This window comes from Fistularia commersonii, chromosome 16 (assembly GCF_037954325.1).
Source record: "Fistularia commersonii isolate RoL2024-O1a breed Wild chromosome 16, RoL_Fcom_v1.0, whole genome shotgun sequence".
NCBI classification, from domain to species: Eukaryota; Metazoa; Chordata; class Actinopteri; order Syngnathiformes; family Fistulariidae; genus Fistularia; species Fistularia commersonii.
The window spans coordinates 16,779,446-16,794,882 of record NC_141299.1 but is presented as its reverse complement, the minus strand read 5'-3'; the positions used below and the strand labels follow the sequence as shown (position 1 = coordinate 16,794,882).

The window sequence follows — 15,437 nt, the reverse complement described above, 5'->3', positions numbered from 1 at the left end:
AAAAAACGATGCCGCCGATGAACTAAAGGAACTAAAATCACAGTTTTTCACTTATTTATGTGAGTCAGCTTTTTCCCACATGAAGATCATCGAGTCCAACCATCACTGATGATCTTTAGGAGCTGCTGTGCATCCCTCAGAGAAAAGTCATGACAAAAAATAGAGTTTATTATGCAATATGGGTTCATGCAGTTATGCAAGGCACAGCAACATATATTGTACATATAAAGAATTCTCATGCTATTTATAAATTGTGAAAAATCGCTGGAATTGTATAGAAGATTTATGGACGTCTTGAGGGGGGAAATGAAGTTAGTTGGAGAAAGTTGATTCGCTGATGGGAAAGCCCAAAGGAGAAGAAGATGAGGAGGATTTAAGACTTTTATCGTCATTACACAGAGTGCAACGAAATTCAGAGGTAGCAGCTCTCGGGTTCAGTGGAATCCAAACAAAAAAAAAAAAAAAAAACAGCCTTAAAAAACAGGAAACGGCACGACGATACAACAAAAGCAGCATCTCTGGGTTAGAGAAGACAGAAAAAATCGACCAAAAACATAAAAATATATAAATAACAACCAGAAGAATAAATACGGTAGATAAATATGTAGAAAGAAAAAAGTAAAAGGGTTTATTACACTGTAATGCATGTGAGGTTCAAGGTTTTTTTTTTTGCCGTCAACTATTAGCACGTGACTGCTAACGCTAATATCATAATTAGCATGAAAACATTTGTGCGCGTCCTTCCACGCTCTCATAACCCCACTTCTGTTTTTACCGGTCGAGGCAGAAGGCCGCCCACGCCGTCCGATGTTCCTGCACCAGTTTCTGTAAATAAAATCACGTTTCCGTTGTCTGGGAATAAACTTAGAAACATAAACTTCTACTGGAGATGAAATGATTTCTCTGGATCCGCGCGGCTTTGAATTTGTTTTCGCTCCCGTCCAGTTCAGTCGTGTAAACACCCGGCTTCCGCTCCTGGGAGAATCTTAAGCCGGAAAAACAAACCGGGATTAATCCGGCAATTCGGGCTGGAAATCGGCTTTGGCTTCACATCATCGGGGGGGAAACCGTGGCGTTGTCGGTCTCAGAGTGGACGCTCAAGAAGAGACGCGGGACTCGGATCTTCCTGAAGGGGGGGCCACCGCCAAGGGGAGAGCAGAGTCACCTGGGTCCAAAGCAAGATCCCGGGGTCCCGGCAAAAGATGATTAAAAGTACTGTGGTTTAAAAAAAAAAAAAAAAAAAAAAACAGGTAAAAGGGTTACTGTAACATTTTAAAAATCTGCATTTTAATGGCGCTTGAATGAATTTTTTGTACAAAACCCCCGATCTGAAATTGTACGACTCCCGACAGAGACGTGCGTTGAGTAATTGTTTTCCTTATTTTTTCTGTTTCGTTGTGCACATAGGAGTTTTTATAAATTCTACATATCGATGGCTGGACTGCAAAACCTCCTATCTGAAAATAAACACTTTTTTCCGGAAATGAAAAAAACCTTACATTTGATTATACTGTTGTATGGTCATTGTCAAAGATATTCAAGAATATTCTATTGTTCAGAGACTATATTTCTATGTTATAATTTAAAAATACATAGCATGTATTTTGTTTTTTTCCTTTAATTTTTTCTGCCTCATTGTGCACACAGGAGTTTTTATAAATTCTACATATCGATGGCTGGACTGCAAAACCTCCTATCTGAAAAAAACACTTTTTTCAGGAAATGAAAGAAACGCTACATTTGATTATAGTATGGTCATTGTTAAAGACGTTCAAAAATATTCTATTGTTCACAGACTATATTTCTATGTTATAATTCAAAAATACATAGCATGTATTTTTACCAATGACAATGCAGATAAGTGTTTTTTTCCTATTTTTTTCTGCATCCTTGTGCACATAGGAGTTTTGTCATGTGATATTTATGTCAAAAGAAAGGGTGGGATTACCTTGTAGATATTCTGGAAATGTGGAGCCGTCCCATTTCTCACTATTCAATGCAAAAACCCAAAATTGAAAAATTTGCAAATAGGAGGTTTTGCATTCCAGCCAGCGATATGTAACTTGCTTTTAGCTTCTGTAGCTGGAGGGAACATTTACTGTGTTTTTGTCGCCATCTATTGGTGACAAGTTGTATTGCAATGTTATTTTGCCAAAAATGAAAAATTATGAAAACATCTGTCATTTAATTGGTCACCTTAGCAAAATTTGCTGATAATTTTGTCAGGAGCCGCCACTGGGAAGCGTAGAATAAAAAATCAAATCGATGTTTTAAGGCTGCGCTGAGGCCTGTTTCCGTGGCGACAGTCCTGGATGAACTCACTTTTCAAATGATCGCATATCAGCAAACAGCAGCTTGTAATCCGTCCTGGGACGGGACATCCCAGGTGGGGTTGTCATGGGTTACGAGGGAAGACGGCGGGAGGAGAAACTCTCACGACCACGACGGCTTGTGATTGACGGCGGCACATCCTGTCTGCGGGCGCTTTCTCCTTAACAAAAACAAAAACGATAAATCAAACACAGCCTTGGAGCATTCCTGATTATTTATTATCTCTTTAATGACCGCTATCATTTAATCAAAGCTTATATTTGTTTTTCTGTTTATTTTGTCTCACAGCAGATTTATACTTCAACCATCTTGTGCTTTTCCTCCGCCTGCACATCTGTGTTTTCATACGACTGCGATACCGTGTGTGTTTCTGTGCAAACAGGATAATATGCGGTTGCATGATTGCCTTGTCACTTTGCCGAGCCTCAGTCTGGGTTTCATCTCGTTTCCTGGAATGAACTCGGTAACAAAGTGGTTATGAATTTATTTGTAAGAAGCTCCTTGAGGGACAAGGGGGAGAAAAATATTTAAAATTTAGGAGGGTAAAAAAAAAAAAAGATTGATTTTTTTGTGAGATCTTGCAAAGTGGGGTGGGAATAAAGACGGATGTACTACTAATGCGGAAAATGTGGACTGCAGGTGAGGAAAGAGGATGGAACTGGATCCAAAAGGAGTCGCAAACTCAAGCTATATGGCTTCTGTATCAATGGGAGCATTGACAGATTATCAAAAAAAGATAATCCGGCTCGTTATGTGCACCGCAACACACCAGGATAATAAAATAATGATAATAATAATAATGACGATGATTATACTTTTTTACTTTGTATTTCATTTTATTTTATTTTCAGCTTGTCACTGTCTTCTGTATGTTATGCTGCGACAGCCAGAGAATTTTTCAATCCTGGGATGAGCAAAGTGCATCTGTCAGTTAGGCTATACAGTGTGTGTGTGTGTGTGTATGTGTATGTTTGTGTACGTCTTTGTCAATAAAAAAAAAAAAAAACCTCACGAACCCAAGCTCACTGTTCTGTATATTTCCTGTGCATCTTGTATTTGCAAGTGTTATTTGCAGTGCTTATGTCCTCTATTGTAAGTCGCTTTGGATAAAAGCGTCTGCCAAATGTAATGTAATGTAATTTAATCTGATTTCTCATAATGTTATTGATATAATAATAATAACAATAATAATATTTTCAGTCATCATTTTATTATTTATACTTTCAGATTTAATTTTATTAACTTTTATTTTATTTTCAGCTTGTCACTGTCTTCTTTGTATGTTATGCTGCTGCTGCCATATAATTTCCCAGTCCTGGGATGAGTAAAGTACATCTCGTCGCTCATCATCTCAGTTATATGATAATATAATAATAATCATCATCATAATGATATTTTCAAACTATTTTTTATTCCTTCAGATTTTATTTTATTTTCGCCTGCCACTGTCTTCTTTGCATGTTATGCTCATGCTGCCATATCATTTTCAACTCCTATATAATAATAATAATGCATTCAAATCTTTTATTTTTTTAATCTTTCAGATTTTATTTTACTTTATTTTATCTTTGCTTGTCACTGTCTTCTTGGCATGTTATGCTTATACTGCCATATAATTTTCCAATCCTGGGATGAGTTAAATACATCTCATCACTCACCATCTCATGCATAATAGTAATAATAACAATAATGATGATGATGACAATAATAATAATAATAATAATAACAACAACAACAACAACAACAACAATAATAATAATAATAATAATAATAATAATAATGATAATACTTTCAAATCTTTATTTCATTATTATTTCAGATTTTATTTTATTTTATTTTATTTTATTTCATTTTCACCTTGTCACTGACTTCTTTGTATGTTATGCTGCTGCTGCCATACAATTTTCCAGTCCTGGGATGAGTAAAGCATATCTCATCTCTCATCAACTAAGATATATAATAATAATAATAATCATCATCATCTTCATAATTATGATAATAATGTTCGGTGCCATTGGCGATTATTAAGAGGGATCCAGCACCGCCATGTCTCCCCAAATGCAGAAAATCCTCCGAATTGTCCTCCCTTTTAACAAACAATGAACACAACTAATCAAAAGAGATGAATAAATCTTGATAAACGTCTCCCTCTCCATTCTCGTGGACCCGACCATGGATGGCCTGGAAGAACATTGCTCGTACCGTAAACAATTTTGCGAGATCTTGCAAAAGTTCATCTGTTTTTCCCCCCCATACCAATTTGCAAGATCCTGCAAAATAATTTTTTTTTACCTTTCAAAATTTTTCCTATAGTGGGCATGAAAAAACAACTAAAATAAAAAAAAAAAAAAGAAGAAAAAGAAATATGAGACACGCCCCACCTGCCCCCTGCCTCTCAAATTTCCAAAAGTGTGACGTCTCTTGAATTCCTTTTCAAAAAAAAAAAAAAAAAAAGAAGCCAAATCCAGTTTTAAGCTCCTGTATTTTCTGCCATCTGGAGTTTCATTAAAGCGCTGGCAGGAGGAGGCCGCAAGGACAGGAAACACGCTTGTCCAAACAAAGATGAAGAGGAGGATGATGACCGCTGCCGAAGGGCACCGAGGATGGATGTGGGATCTGATCTAGAGGAACACGCCGAAGCGAAAAGATCTTCGGTTCACTTCCGACCGCGTCCCAACTTCCAAAAACATGCAGGAGGTTCCTTGGAGATTCACATCTATCACTCAGGAGAGCCCAAAGCATCCTCAGAAATCCTTCGCTACCCCAACTGTTGCCGTTTTTTGCAATAAACCCTTTTTTTAGACGCTGCTATCGACGTCTTGTCGTGTTGTGTCCTGCTTTTTAAAGTTGTTCAAGGTCTGTTTTTGATTCCACCGAACCTGAGAGCGGCTATCTTCAAATTTAAATTCACTCTGCTTCATGAGAATACAAGTCTTGACCCCTTGAATCACATTGCAGACTGAAAATTGCCCAGATATGGGAATGAGAGAGTGAATGGTTGTATGAATGACTGACTATTGACTTTCAAAACAAGCCTCCCAGAAACCCACACCTTGGCGTTGTTATTATTAATATCCCGTTGATTTAAGAAGTCAGGCGAGACGACGGCATTTATTGGTTTTATGATCCTCGCCGCGGTGTTTTAAAGTCGGAGGAATGAATCCTTACGGGCGCAGGACTTCATCGGCCGATCGTGTTCTCGTAACGTCGCCGTTTCAAAAAAGATGGCTGCCGTTTCCGCCGTGTCGCATTACATTCAAGCACCCGCTGACTTCACCTTCCGGTAAAACACCCGTGATTGTGTGCAAAGCGTGGCGTCACATCGGGTTTCCATCGTCCAGCGGCATTTCCCCCGTTTCCCATCTGCGTAGCACCCAAGTCCTTATCTTGCATCGGACAACAAAACTCCCTCCGAAGGTTGACTCATGTGACCGGACCACATGCGGAGGGAGGAATTACCAAAGGTCTCGGGTCGATTCTAACTCAGTTTATCGTGACATCTAATTCGATCCTGCCAAACGGCAGCTGCTGTTGTTGTGGGAGGAGAGCCAGCTTCCTGACAGCATCTTGGCCGGAGGAGGAGGACGACTCGCAGCACATCGCGTCTCCATCAGGACAGGGTTTGTTTGGAAGCTTGGATTCGGGCCGCTGTAAAAGCCGTCACCCTTGTTTTGACGCAGAGCAGCTCGGTGTTCGGTCTGCGGGCGTCTCGCTTTTTGGAGCGCCCGAAGAAAGGCGCTTCGGTACCTCACCTACCGGGAGAGTTTTCCCCCTGATCCGACTCATGGCGTGTCAGAACCAAAGGTCAGGCCGACAGATAATGTCTCGAAATGATTTAGAAACATCCTCTGGGAGGCCCGAGTACATGGGAAGCAAAACAAAAGGGCTGCGTATGGAAGAGTTTCTTGAATTACGGCTCGGCAGAATAATTTGACACAGCCCGCAGAGCTGGAATTAGAAATGAAATGGTTTTTAGAGGTTTTAGTGAGAAAACAATGGAACTCGCTGCTTTGCGGGTACGGTTTCCGAATGTTTTGTGATACAGGACTACAGATGGAAATTAGCTATGAGTTATAATCTGGTTCAAACATCTCTGCCTCTGTGCTTAATGTATTTGTACACTGTCCTAATAAACTTCTAAACAAACAAACAAACAAACAGGCAGGGGGTTGTGGATACGCCAGGCTCGTGGGAACGACGCTATGGGCTAACCGGAGCTGTCGATGTCTTTCCCCTTTGGCAAAGTTGAGCGGGAGAAGTAATCTGAGTATCACAACGACGTACACGCCACCCGCCTCGCCCGTAAAGCGTCCTCGATTGTGAGCAACGCCACCTGTTTAGCCCCCTGCCTTCGGCGAGAAGGTACTTTCTACTGGACTCTGAGAACATACAACTCCAGGACCACTCCAACTTCTGCTGGACTCTGAGAACATACGACTCCAGGACCATCTGTGCCGGTTCTTTCTCCGCTGCTCTTCTCCATTGACACCAACATCTGGACCTTCAGTTACTGGTGTGTGAAGCTTCACGGACGACACCGCCCTCACTGGAGTCCGCCTGCACATTGGAGATCGACCAACAAGTGACCCGGTGCAGTCAGAATGGAGCTCAATGCCCTAAATACTGTGGAGATGGTGGTGTTCTTCAGGAAGAACTCATCCCCAACCTTCCCCCATCATCCTGAGGGACTCCTCAGTTTGCACCGTGGAGTGCTGCCGCTTCCCGGGAACAATCATCTCCCAGGACCTCAAGTAGGAGCTGAACATCAGCTCCCTCACAAAGACGATGACGGTGAACTTCCACAACCCCATCGTCGAGTCCATCCTCACCTCCTCCATCACCCTCTGGTTCGCCGCCAGAGACGAGGGCAAACCTCAGACTATCATCCGCCCTGCTGAGAGGGCACTTTGCTTGGATCTACCCTCTCGACAAGACCTGTACACCTCCCTGCAGGCGAGATCCTGGGCGACCCCTCCTACCCAGGACATGAACTTTTCCAACCAGGAGGTTGCGATCCAGAACTACCCGTCTCTTCCCATCGGCAGCCTGTCTCATCGATGCTTCCCCCGCTGACAGTGTACCAACCCCTCTGATGCACTACCTGGCACTTGCTTTGCACAACCAACCACGATCGCCCTCATCTCACTTATATTTTTCATGTTGTCTGTTCAGCGCCGTCAAAGCAAATTTCTTATAGTTGCAAAATCACCTGGCGATTAAAACAATTCTGATTCTGATTCATTAACGCTTTTTTTTTTTTTTTTTGTACTATTAAGAAATCCATCATGCTGCCATTGCACCAAATACCATGATGGTTTCCTTGCTAGCTTGAGGCAACAACATCTTTAAAAAAAAAAGAAGCATTCAGGTGGATCGAGACGTAGACCGTCAATATTTTAAGTAGCCGGAGTTATATATCATCTGGATTTTATAATGTGAGAAATGATCAGCTTTTGGACGATTATGTTTGCAGACAACACTGTGATATATATATTAAAAGAAATATAAAGGGAACACTTAAACAACACAATGCAACTCCAAGTCAACACCTTCCAGGCTGATCCAACTTTGATTTAATGTCCTTAAAACAAGTCCAAATGCTTCCTAAGTTGATTTCACACAAGTGTGTTCCCTTTATTTTTTTATATATACCGTAATTTCCGGACTATTGGGCGCACCTCAATATAAGCCGCACCGGCTAGCCGATCGCTATCTCGGGCTTCCTCCTGCGCACTAAAACCGTCACAGTCGTCTTCTTCGGTGTCGGAGTTGAACGGACTCAGAATTTCACGGTCATTTCATCGGTCCGATGTGACGAGGATAAATGTTTTAGCGGCGCGAAGCTCGGTAGCGTCCCCCACCCAAAAAAGTCCATATATAAGCCGCATCGTTGTTTACGTGAAAAAAGTCCCGAAATTACGGTATATATCACAGTGTCATCTGCAAACATCGTCCAAAAGCTGATCATTTCTTAGATCTATAAAATCCAGATGACCAGAAAGTGTATTTGACTGCGACTCATTATGCAAAGGCTTCACTTCTCAACACCGTATTAAATTAAAAGGTGTTTTGTTTAATAATTTTATTCCCTACCTGAGGGTTGATGCAAACCCTCCGCAGTCACTGTAGCAGCACCGCAAAAAAAACTATTTATTCGACTGATTCTATCTCAGTTCGCAGGAACCTCAGCCTGGCTTAAAATCTTTCTATCAGTATGTTTTCCTTTGCAACATGTTGTTATCGCTTTTTGGGGTGCAAACTGGAAGGCGGCCTAGCTTCAGTCGTGGGAGCGCTGACCCGCGTTTGAGATAAAATGCGCTTCCTTCAATAAACGTTTGTTGACTTGTTTATTGATAAAGTTTAATTTATCCCGGCGAGCTTCTTTAAACTTCTTTGCTTCTCAGACGGGGAACTCATTTCTTATAATCTCCCGGAGTCAGGGGGAGTTTTATGTCAGATTATCCCGTGATCTCACCGAAATGAGACGGATTCCTTAAAATAATACGCAAACTTGGAATATTTAGGTCAGTCGGCGATCCGAGAACACGAAATAGCATTTTCAACCTATTTCACTGTGTGGAAAACAACAATTTGAGCAAAGTGCAGGCAGCTGGAAGTTCTTTTTAATGAAAGCGGGGCGGCTTGCATTTCCCAACAGCGGCTCTGTTCACAAAATCTGATTAAATGAGGATTTGGAATTCCTGTACTTTCCACTAACCAGCAACCTTTACCCGCAGGTGAAAATAAACGCAGTCATCTCTGCTCAAGACTTATTCCCGCCGATGACGGACGATCACGGGTAAAACGCAGATTAAAACCGACGGCGTTCCTCCTAAATGAGCCGAATCCGATGCCGTTAAAACAAACGGGACGGAAAGAAAAAAAAACCCGACTCGAGTGGCGGTTGGAAGAAGTCAATGTATGTCTTGGGGGGATGTAACGCTGCCAAAAAAATAATAATATCGTGCTCTTGGGATTGATGCCTGGCTGCTCAACTCCCACCAAGATAGTGATAAATGAGCCCTCGGCCGCAAAAGAGAAATAAACTTAAATCAAAGTAAATAAAGTACTGATGCGCAATTACGTGCAAAAACAGGAAGGGGTGCCTCACAACCTGAAAGTTTGGAAAAGCATCTAAATTGATAAAAAGATCTTCTCGCTCAACGTGAAAAAGATGTGAATCCCGGATACTTTGCAGATGAAGTGGCCCTGACATGAGCCAAGGTCAAAGGTCATCCGGTGACCCCGGTCGGAGATTTCCCACATGATATGGATACGGAGACAAGAGGAGGGGATTATTTGTTGTTTTGTGCAATCAAACTAGCAGTGAGGCTTTTTGAGATTTTTTTTTTTTCATGCATTTATCCACAACTTGTTTTCTCCTGGACGTTTTTCCGTGCTGGTTTTATCAGGAACATGTGCACGGTGGGTGTTTGCTATGGTTACATTCGCAGGTACGAGACATAAACTGAGAGGGAGTGAAATCAAACGCCTCCGTGTCTGTAAACAAAACCTTATATGACGTGACGGGACGGCGTATAGATTTATGGTTTCACAGATTCCAGCATGGCTTTATCTCCTCAAAGTCTTTTGCACGTCGAAACACATTCAAAATATGGGGAAAAAAAGAGCCACCAAACATTCAAGTGCTTCCCGGAGGAGGAAATATATATATATATATCTGCCGTCCAGATGAATCTTCACAACATCTACGTCAGAGAAATGCACGTCTGTTATCTGTGCAGAAACAGGACGCCAGGGGTTTTTGTTTTGAGAAGAATTATTTCCAACGTCCATTCTTTCATTCTCCAATGCTTAAAATTGTGCTTTTGCTTCAACAACCTAATAGGATTGATTGTCATTCTTTGAACATGGTGTAGTTTTAACCACTATCCAGTACTGAGTGATGATTATAATGATAATAAAAATAATAATAATGATAATAATGGCAACAATACTAACACTAACAATAATAATAACTGTAATAATAATGGTAGTAATAATGATAATGATAATAGGAAGAAAAAGAATGATGATTACAATAACAATAACAACAATAATAATAATAACAATAATAATAATGATGACAATAAAAATAACAATAATAATACAACAATAAAAATAATAATAGTAGTAAGACTACAATGACAATAACAATAATATATATAATAATAATAATATCAATAATAAGAATAAGAAGAAGAAGAAGGATGATAATAACAATGAGAACTATAATAATAATAGCAGTAGTAAGAATAATGACAGTAATTACAATAATAATAATGATGACAACAATACTAATACTAATAATAATAATAATAATAATAATAAGGATTACAACAATACTAATTATAACAATAACACCAATAATACTAATTGTAATAATAATAATAACAATAATAATAATGATAACAACAACAATAACAATTTAAAATAATAACAATAATGATAGGGTGACACAGTGTCGCAGCAGTTAGCGCTCCTGCGTCACAGATCTTTCTGTGTGGAATCTCCATGTTCTCCTTGCGTCTGCACAGGTTTCCTCCGGTTTCTTCGGTTTCCTCCCGCAGTCCAAAAACATGCAGAAGGTTTATTGGAAATAAGACACTCCAGATGTGTGAATGAGAGAGGGAATAGATTCGCGTCTCAATGTGTGACCCTAACCGGTCCGGGGTGACCTCGCCTCTCGCCCAGTGACGGGTAAGATCCGGCATCCCCATGACCCTATTTTTATTTTTAAGATTATTTTTTAATCATACTTTATCAATCCCTTGCAGGAAACCATTTCTCTGCATTTAAACCATCATGGATGAACCATGAGCATTTAGCCAGCTAGCAGCGCTAGGGGAGCAGGATAAGCTATAGCTAATGAATAAATGAAGGAATAAAAATTATAATAATACATTAGCTTATCCCACAGTCAGGATATCGGGGGTCGGGGTGCTGGAGCCGATCCCTGCTCTCATTGGCTGAAAGGTGGGGTTCACCCTGGAGCCACCACAGGGCCCCTTAGAGTGGGATACAACCGTTCATTCTTTCATTCACACGGCATATAGAGACTTATAAGCATTCACTTTTGTTCCCAATTGGACAATTTATGGTCTCCGATGAGCCTCCTGCATGTTTTTGGACTGTGGGAGGAAACCCAGGCAGAATCTCCTGCTGAAGAACTTGGAATATCTATTTATTGTTATTGGGTGAACGCGCTAACCACCGCACTAATGCGTCACACCATATTTCTAACATGTATGTGAAATTGTTGTTCTCTTTGAAGACAAAAAAAATATAAAATTGTCCACGTTTAGCATCCATTCTGGTCCCTCTCGAATCGCGTTTCCCTCTTTTATCCAAATACGCCTTCCGCAAATGTTCGACAGGTTATGAGTTCAGTTGTTATTGTATTGGAGACAAAACAAAGAAATCCAAACCGTCCCCGTGGTAACTCTCAATAGGTGATAACACGTGTCATCGCCTTGACACAGGTTATCATATTATTCTCCATATCCCTGTGTTTTTTTTCCAGCGTTTAATTACTGAGAAAACAGAAAAGACGGCGGAGATGTAGATGGACGGCATATTTCTTTACCATGCTCTGCGTCACAGCTCTTCCAGTAAGAGTGGGAATTTGACGTAGAAGAACTCCAGGGAAATGGAGCATATCTGAGAAAACATTTAGAGAAAGGTTGCTCACGTGACAGTCGACGGTTAGCTTCTCTTATAACAATATGGAATCTTTGTTTACGATTCAGCCATGATGATATTCAACCGGCACCTCTGACAGATAGGCATGTTTGAGACGGTGAAGTGGCAGCTATTTATCAGCAGCGTCACCGGCCATTTTACAGCGATGATTAACGTTTCTGGAAAGGAATCCCAAGGGTTATGGATTGGAGGTACATGTCGCAACGCAACGCTGACACAAACGGCCCCAGTTTTATTATTTCGCAAACTATATGTCTATATGTACTGGTACTTTTAAGGCTGACCCTTAAAAAAGTAATATGTAAGGGAGTTGGGGGGCGGCCAAATGGTTAGTATGTCATTGTATATTACAATGGATGGCCTCTTCATATGTGTGCTCATTTATTGATAAACAGTTTATTTGATCATATCATATATCCCCCCATGAATACAGCGGCCCCCAATCTTTTTGTACCAGGGACCAGGGTACAAATGACAAAAACTTTTGCCAGTTCATACTATTTAATCTGAATGCGGAGATTACACTTACACTTGCTATGGCTTCATGCCTAGGAAGAGTACTACAGATGCAGTATTTGTGTTGAAAATGCTAATAAAGAAGTACAGAGAAGGCCAGAGGGAGCTGCATCGTGTTTTTGTTGACCTAGAAAAAGCATATGACAGGGTGCCAAGAGAGGAGCTCTGGCATTGTATGAGGAAATCTGGAGTGGCAGAGAAGTATGTTAGACTGGTGCAGGACATGTATGCTTGCTATGAGACAGTGGTTCGGTGTGCTCAGAGAAGTGCAAGCTGGAAGTGGGACTCCATCAAGGATCCGCTCTGAGCCTCTTCTTGTTTGCAGTGGTGATGGACAGGCTGACAGATGAGGTTAGACAGGAATCTCCATGGACCGTGATGTTTGCAGATGACATTGTGATCTGTAGTGAGAGCAGGGAACAAGTTGAGGAAAAACTCGAGAGGTGGAGGTATGCTCAGGAAAGGAGAGGAATGAAGGTTGGTCGCAGAAAGACAGAATATATGTGTGCGAATGAGAGGAACAAGGGTGGAACTTTGAGGCTACAGGGAGTGGAGATAAAGAAGCTGGAGGATTTCAAGTACTTGGGCTCAACAGTCCAGAGCAGAGTGTATGTAAAAGGGGTGAAGAGACAGGTTCAAGCAGGTTGGAATGGGTGGAGAAAAGTGTCAGGGGTACCAAGAGATAGAAGAACATCAGCCAGAATAAAAGGAAAGTTGGAGGAGACAGTGGTGAGATGATCTACAAACAGTAACAATGACTAAAAGAGAGGAAGCAGAGCTGGAGGTTGCAGAGATGAAGATGCTGAGGTTCTCTTTGGGAGCGACCAGGATGGAGAGGATCAGGAATGAGTCAATTAGAGGAACAGCACATGTTAGATGTTTTGGAGAGAAGGTCAGAGAAGCCAGACTGAGATGGTTGGGTCATGGACAGAGAAGGGATAGAGAATATATTGGTAGACGGATGCTGGAATTGGAGCTGCCAGGCAAGAGGTCTGGAGGAAGACCAAAGAGAAAATTTATGGATGTAGTGAGAGAGGATATGAAGGTAGTTGGTGTGAAAGAGGAGGATACAGAGAATAGGGTTAGATGGAGAAAGTTGAGCCGCTGAAGGGAAAAGCCAAAGGAGAAGAAGAAGACAACAATTGCACTTGCTGTTCACCGCAAATAATGCATAGCAGGCACGGAGCTTGAGCAGCACCCGCTGCGATGAACCCATAACTTGGGAAGGAATCGTGATATTTTCTTTTAAATGCAACTTTCTTTTTGCTGGCAGTCTGCAACGCTTCTGCGGTCTGATCGTTTGCTCGTTTCCTCCCAAAAAAGCTCTCAAGACTTCTGTTTCTAGCTCATTTTTCTTCAAGGGCTAGCTTGTGGTAGCCAATGTGTGAAATGGCGCGACAGAGTTAAGTGTAGCAGAAAAGCAAAGGCGGAAACAGTCTTTCAAAATAAGATTCGGAAGGTCTAATGGAAAAACTATCCTCTGCGGGCCGGTACCAGATGACCCGTGGACCGGTACCGGTTAATACACATGTCCCTTGTGCCAGAATACAAGGTAGCTCAGATTATAAAGAAGCTAACAAGCAAGCTAGCAAACAATACACGATCACAATATTGCAGCTGTTCACCATCTCACTGACGATCCCCAACCCCCGACACGCCGCTCGTTTGGTACCAGGCCGCACAGAAAGAATAAATAACTTGCATTAATTACGTTTTATCAATTATTATCCGAATCTGAACCATGTTTGATTTTGTAAACAGACCGAATCTCACTCATTCTTGACGCAATTCAAGATGCTTGTCCTGTGAGCAAAATGAGTAAAAAACAAACACCTTTGGAAAGTTTTCTTTGCAAAGGGGAAAAGAGCCTAAGACCACCAAGAAAAAGAAAACTGGATTTAACAGACAATACCAAAAGACCAGTGATGTGCAGTCAGTGGAGGCAGGGGAGGCTGAGCCTCACCTGGCAAGAAAAAAATGCAAAATGAAAAAATAAACGATTATATTTATTCAGTGATTTGTACGATAAAGTTATTTTTCACTTAACTTCACCATTTGTGTTTTTTTTTTTTCAAAATCGCTGAAAAAAAATCCACATTTACCGTTCAAATATGGAGACGAGACGTGCTGAGCCCACTATGGATTGCGCCATGATTCTGCTAACTGTGCTAGCATGCTATGCACTGAGACCGCATTGCTGTCTGTGGATGTCACTATTAAAAAAAACACTTTTAATATAAATTTCCATAGTTTAGCTGATGTGTCAAATGTTTTTCGTCAACAATTGTAACTCGTAATCATAAAACGACTGCGAAGAGACGATAAGTGAGGCACGCAGTGACGGTGCCTCATGGTAGGGGGCGCCGCTGATCCCAGGGATCCTTCTCACTACTCGGCTACAGAATAATGGACTTAGCCATAGCAAGCTACAGTAAACAGTTAGCAGGTCAAGTGCAGCCATCCAGTTAATTTTTTGTGATTACATGGGTCTGTATAGTTCACAAACGGTGAGGGATGAATGTAAATCTCCTGGGCAGCTTCGCAACTTTTTGGCCCAGAAGGATCTCATTCAAACTGTTCCCGAGGCGACAAAGTTGCTCCGGCCGGTGGTCACCGTTCCGGCTACGACAGCATCGCTGGGGCGCTCGTTCTCGGCACCGAAAAGACATAAAGTCAAAAATAAAGTCGGAACAGGAACGATCGAGGACGACTGTCTTCACTGGCGGTGATTTCCATTGAGACGGTGAGACTTTTAAAACTTCAGAAAGATAAGGAAGACCTTTACAAGCGACTTATCGATGTTTTTCTTCAGAAGGAGCGGCGCCTGGACTTCATTTAGAAGTAAAGATAATAACATTTTGTTTACATGTGCTTTTTCTATGCTACAG

The 15,437-nt window shown here is 41.3% G+C and overlaps 1 protein-coding gene across 1 annotated transcript in view; it reads right to left on the bottom strand.

Annotated features, from left to right (window-relative positions):
• Positions 1-185: 185 nt before the first annotated feature.
• Positions 186-15,437, bottom strand: part of slc35e1 (solute carrier family 35 member E1) — a 44,412-nt gene continuing 29,160 nt past the window's right edge. The window contains exons 7-8 of the transcript XR_015107319.1: positions 2,323-2,491; positions 186-1,215 (exon numbers count right to left, since the gene is read on the bottom strand). The gene's annotated coding sequence lies outside the window, so the exon portion shown is untranslated. The remainder of the gene's footprint in view (positions 1,216-2,322; positions 2,492-15,437) is intronic.